This window comes from Mya arenaria, chromosome 1 (genome assembly GCF_026914265.1).
Source record: "Mya arenaria isolate MELC-2E11 chromosome 1, ASM2691426v1".
Classification (NCBI taxonomy): Eukaryota; Metazoa; Mollusca; class Bivalvia; order Myida; family Myidae; genus Mya; species Mya arenaria.
In genome coordinates, this window is record NC_069122.1 from 27,365,197 (window position 1) to 27,371,563 (window position 6,367).

A 6,367-nucleotide genomic window follows, 5' to 3' on the forward strand; every position below is an offset into this window, starting at 1 on the left:
AAAATAAATGGAAACTCAAAAAAATATACATGTATACATATGTCAAACTAAGGCCATACTGTCCTAATAAAATAGTGTCTACTCTTTACTCGAGCCAACTTATTGGAAGCCTTATCAAATAGGATGTAGTTCTATTTATTTGTAAGCATACCCAATCACAGGCGCTAGTCACATAATCAAATATTTTACAAAATCGACCTATATATGTATTTTTATATATTATATATCTTATTATAGTATATAGCCTATATATAGAACATTAAAAAAGTGTGTGTCAAGTACCTGTGTACCCAATGACTTCTGTTAGTCTTTTTTGACACTTTTTAACCCCCTAAAATGCTACATTTAAAGCAATTACAAATTGCGACAAAACCGAAAGCAAATATATTTTTAGCTCGTAAACGTCATTACAAAATTTGCATATCACATGTATGTCTTTCCGACAACCTAAAATTCTATGATTTGCATTTTTAAAACTAACACGTTTATTACGCAACAACAAAGCTATTGAGCTAAATCTTAAAATTGTTTGCTTATAAGAGACATACTGGTTAAAGGATGGCATTGTTAATCCGTGAAAGCAATAAAATTCAATAATCAGCCAGGTGTTGACTGGGCTGTGACTGATTGCCCTAATTATCGGATTTGTTGTCACAACAGCAGATGCGCTTGATTTATGACAGTGACATAATCGATTATCATGGCAGACAGACAGACAGACAGACAGTTTATTGACTTGCACATAGTACATCGTCACAACACATACATATTATAATACAATTTGTCAACGTGTATGGGCAATGAAAATAAACAATAATAAATACACATTACAACATACAAATATGTCGAAAAAAAAGTGAAAAAAAAGACAATAAATAATAAATGAGAAGGTGAACATGGTTTATAAATGAAATTAAGTATTGACATTTAGTAAGCTTGATCTTATTTTAAGAGATTCTTTAACAAAGAAACAAAGTTTTATAAGTTCCGTTCTGTTAGTTGAATTTATTAACTGGATATATTTAAATACTGACGGCTTTACAAAACAGTATTTCTTTAAATATTTCCTTCTAGTAAGAGCATCAAAATAAGAACAGATGCATATAAAGTGAAATTCATCTTCGATATCCAAAGAATTACAGCATTGACAATATCTTTCAGCTCTAGGCATGTTATTTCTGGCATTTCTACCAGTTTGAATACGAAGCGGATGAACAGATAGACGTAATCGACTAAAGTAAAATCTTAAATTTCCTGGTAAAATATCTAAGTAAGTTTCATATGCAAAACATTATTTAACTGTTCTATATATATCCAATACGCTACAATTTTCAACTGTTCTGAACCAATCTTGTTTGAAAGTATCGTATAATCTACATTTGAAAGCTTCAATAAACACAGCTACATCAATATTTAGAACATTATCAAAGACGTGGCTGAAGCCAAAATCCTTTAACATTTTTTAACATTATAAACCCCATTGCGACAACCTTTAGTGCAATAGTACACACACAGGCATCTGGATCATTGTTTGTCACTTAAATGTTGTTTAAAACCATTTTGGGTACATACAATGAGATAAACAACACATCTGAAGATATTTAGTGTCTTTGACATACAAAAGATGCCTGTGAGTACACAGCTCGGCTGTATACTGTTTTGATAATAATATAGTTAGTGGTAACATTCTTGAACCAATATTTTAATATATGAATATATCTATGCAAATACAAAGGGTACCTGCCTAATTCCCCATAAACACACGCATTGCAAGTATTAGTTCTAACTCTCAATAGTCTTTTACAAAATTTTAAGTGAATTCTCTCTATTTCTTTAGATTTAGTAAATCCCCAGACCTCTGCTGAGTAATTTAATATGGAGCCAACAAAGGCGTCAAAAAGTTTACACATAATCTTGGGTTTAAAATCAAAATCATTACACTTGTGAAATAAAACATTTATTGCCTTAAGGGCTTTTCAAATCAAATGTTCCTGGTTCAAACTAAAATTACCAGTATAATTAAATACAACACCTAAATAATTAAAATCGTTAACCTCTTGTATATCCTGACCATTATAAGTCCATCGTTCATTAGGCAAAAGCCCGCCTCTTTTTCGAAAAACCATATTTTTTGTTTTATCAGTATTTACCTTTTATCCCCAAGCATTACAATAACTTGATAAATTATTTAATTGAATTTGAATGTCTTCAGGAGATTTGCCTACAATAGCCATGTCATCAGCATATAATAACAATATTAAAATAATATCATCTAAGTGCAGACCAGAGTTGACATCATTCTGTAAATACAACTCTAGATCATCTACAAATAAAGAAAATAATAAAGGAGACATAACTTCTCCTTGGCGTAAGCCAACAGCGTAAGAAAAGAAATCAGAATATGAAGACATTGATTTTACACAAGATTTGACTTTTTAGTACATGTCGCGAACAATTCTAAGTATTTTCCGTTGTATTCCACATTTGTACATCTTTAACCATAGTGCATTTCTATAAATAGTATCAAAAACTTCATCATATCGAAAAAAATAACATATAATCTTTTTTTTGTCAAACAAATAATTCTGAATTAATGAATAAAGTATAAAAATGGCATCCGTTGTAGATCGCCCTTTTCGAAATCCGAATTGAGAATCCGAAATAATGTTATGTTCGTCACATAATTTATCTATACGTTTATTAATGACAAAGTCAATATTTTTGTTAAACAACTAACTAATGTTATCCCCCTATAGTTATTAACATCCGATTCAGATGACGGTAAAGTTAGAAGGTAGCTGGTAGTTGGGGATTGGAATATTCAACTACTTACCAGTTGCCAGTTGGGGATTCGAATATTCAACTACCTGCTAGTTGCCAGTTGGGGATTCGACAAACTCTGTTTAAATTTACTTTTATTCGTATATTCGCCAGTCGGATATTCGACCATTTCCAGTCGATTATTCGCGAATGTTCAACTGCAAACCAGTCAGTAGTTGGGAATTCAGATTATGTCTATATGTATGGTTTTAAAGGTCACATATGGGAAAATTAATCGCAAAATGTTTTTATGCATTTACACATATGTATCTTTGCGACAAACACTGTTTTAATTTACTTTTATGCGTATATTCGCCAGTCGGATATTCGACCATTTTCAGTCGATTATTCGCGAATGTTCAACTGCAAACCAGTTAGTAGTTGGGAATTTAGATTATGTCTATATGTAACAGGAAGCCGGCATGCTTCACAAATCTTGTGACATATGAAAATACACGTTTAAGGCATCCTTTACCAGTAATTATTATATAAACTTTTGATTAAAATACCAATACTGTACTTGTTATTTCTGGCTTCTTCAAAACATTCCTACGGGACGGGGCACCCCTCTAGCTTCTATCATCTTCACGACCACTAAACGCCAGCTGCACCATTTATCAGTAGTACAAAGAAAATGAGATGACGACATTTCCGTGGTGCAACTGGTGGGCATAACGAGAATGACATTGTATGATAAACATAGCCGCCTTCATTTTTATAGTCGACAGCGCCATCACTAGAGCAACAGCGCCACCACTTTTATAACAATATGTGCATAATTCCTTTTTAAGAAGAGCTAATAAGTTGTGTTGTGTTCCGGCTATGCGCCGTGATGGTCTTACGTTTTGTGTTAGCAATGGAGTGTACTTGAAATGCTAGCAAATCTTAAAATATGGGGGAAAAGCTCGAAACGAAATCCGCACCACATTCTCCGATTTTCAAAATATGTCCGTAAAATAAAATTATCAAATAAATTATAAATCATACTCGCGAGTGTAGAAGTAAACACAACACACAGCTGCATGACGGAAGTGTTTACAGCTCATTTTGTTAGCACCATCGAAAAATGGTGGAGCTGGCGTTTAGGTGCCATGATATTGAGACAAATCTTGCGTATCATTTCAAAATGGTAACACCTACCCTGTTGGCATAAATATTTAAAGCTGCACTCTCACAGATTTCTCATTTTTACAACTTTTTTATTTTTTGTTTGGGAAGGAGCAAATTTTTGCGTAAATATTCATATTTCCGTTCGAAAATTAATGTTATATGGCTTAAACCGTTACTAACGGTTAAAGAAAAATGCATTAAACATTATTTTTGACTTTTTGATAAAAATCTACGATTTGATGTTTTGTCAGCGGTCTTATATAACTGGTTTCCATGGATTTTCCCAAAAAATGGCTCGTTCCAAGACAAAAATAAAAAAAAGTTGTCAAAACGTTTAATCTGTGAGAGTGCAGCTTTAAGGGGCAAGACACAGCGTAGAATTGTCAACGCGAGCTGGTAATACATAAATTTACTTGATTAACCGAATAAAGGCAATAATCATGTTGCTGTCTCATCTGACTTTCCCCATTTGAAAATGGAACATAATGGTTTCCAAGTTTATATCATATGTGTTAATGAATACAGATAAATATACCGACGCTACTTTTTAAAACTGACTGGGATTTATGTGGTAGACAAGCACAGTAAATTTCGAATTAGAAAAATGCGCAAAAACATTGAAGATGCATGTTTCGTAAGCGATGTGATACATCAGTAAATAAGACTCAATGCGGTCTACACAACGATGTCAATTTAGTGTATTAAAGTTTTTGACATAAAAAATAATTCTATCAATTGAATCATCTGGTGTCTAGTCCCTTTGATGCTGTTAGATACGATTTTATTTCCGTTATTCTGCCGCACATTAGTGCACATTAATCCATTTAATTATATTTTGATGTGCATTATTTTCTGTCTGTGAATCTCTTTCTGATTTGCTTATTTTTCAATTGTACATGTTCCGAAGCTGAACGAGACAGTGAGACACCATTAGACAATACTACCGTCTAAACGGCAAGTACGGAAGTACCAACTAAACATCTTGCAAAAAATTATTAATATGTTAACAGGGGCGGCACCAGGTTTCGACTTTAGAGGGGGCGTAATTTAGGGGCGTAACCTTTAAACTTGCGGCCCTTTCTCAGAACCGGATTTTTTTGTTAAAAGAGTTGACAATGGGCTTGGGCGGGGGGGGGGGGGTTACTCCGTCAAGAAAATTTTAAGAATTTCTAGACCGAAATGGTGCATTTTAGGCGTATTTTATTACTTTTTTGTCTCCTGTATTGAAATAAAATGTAAACTTGAACGATTTTTTTTCTTCGTTTTTTTTTTTTTTTTTTGGGGGGGGGGGTACCGGTAGGGCCTTTCTCAAAATCCGCTTGTGTGTTTACACAAGTAGTATTAAAATGTAATGGGATAACAGCCCTATCAAAATGGTGCCGCAAACCCTTCATATGTCCATGATACATTATAACCAGCGATAGCGAAGCTAAATGTTACCATAACAGTACACGTACTAACGGTACTTTATCGAATAAGAAAAAAGAGAAAAAAGTTATTATTCCATGAAAGACGGTATAAATTTATACAGTCTCCAACGCCATGTGTCATGTTACCCACTTAGTTAAAATCACCTGAGCCTCCAATATTCAGCTGTGAGACAAACTGACACTACTAGGGTTGTAAGTGTGTCTGTAAGCTCCATTTTTGAGACAGCCTATAATTTTTATTATATACTCTACTTTTGCTGATAGAATTCAGTGGCGTAGCTACATAATTTTATTATAGGCCCTGTAGGCCTGGCCCTACAACTTGCTTTGAAAAATGGCAAATTTAGATAACCATACAATAAAACAAAAATAGCTACTTAAACATTTTGAACACCTCTAATATTTGTTTTATTTTCAACCAAAGCAAGGTTAATGTTTATTTAAACTACGTGTAGTATGTATTTGATTTTATTGTAATCATTGCAAATATAATTCAGTGTATGTAATGTGCATATATAAGTCCCCAAACTCATATAGAACCATTTAAGGCCTAGCTACGCCCCTGTATATGTTAGGTTTTACACTGAGTAGATTTATAAAGATCTTCTTATATGGAACTGAATAATGATATCTATGTCTTACTTCTATCCCATATAACAAGATAAAGTTAAAATTCCAAAGCATAAATTTCGTTTCAACGCGCTACCGTTTCTAGGGAATCCGGCATCTGTTCTGTGCATTCTATGGTTGATAGATGAATAAATGCCATTGAAATGATGGAACACTTTGTTGCATCCCCTTGTTTTAAATGCCCATGCGCTGCCCTTGCCATCATGCAATTATAAGTTGATTGGCACAGCGCTAAAAGGTTAGTCGGTGTCCTTGTGAGCTTCCTCGGTGTAGTGCAAAAACGTTAGTCGGTGTCCTTGCCAGCTTCCTAGGTGTAGTGCCAAAGCGTTATTCGGTGTCCTTGTCAGCTTCCTCGGTGTAGTGCAAAAGCGTTAGTC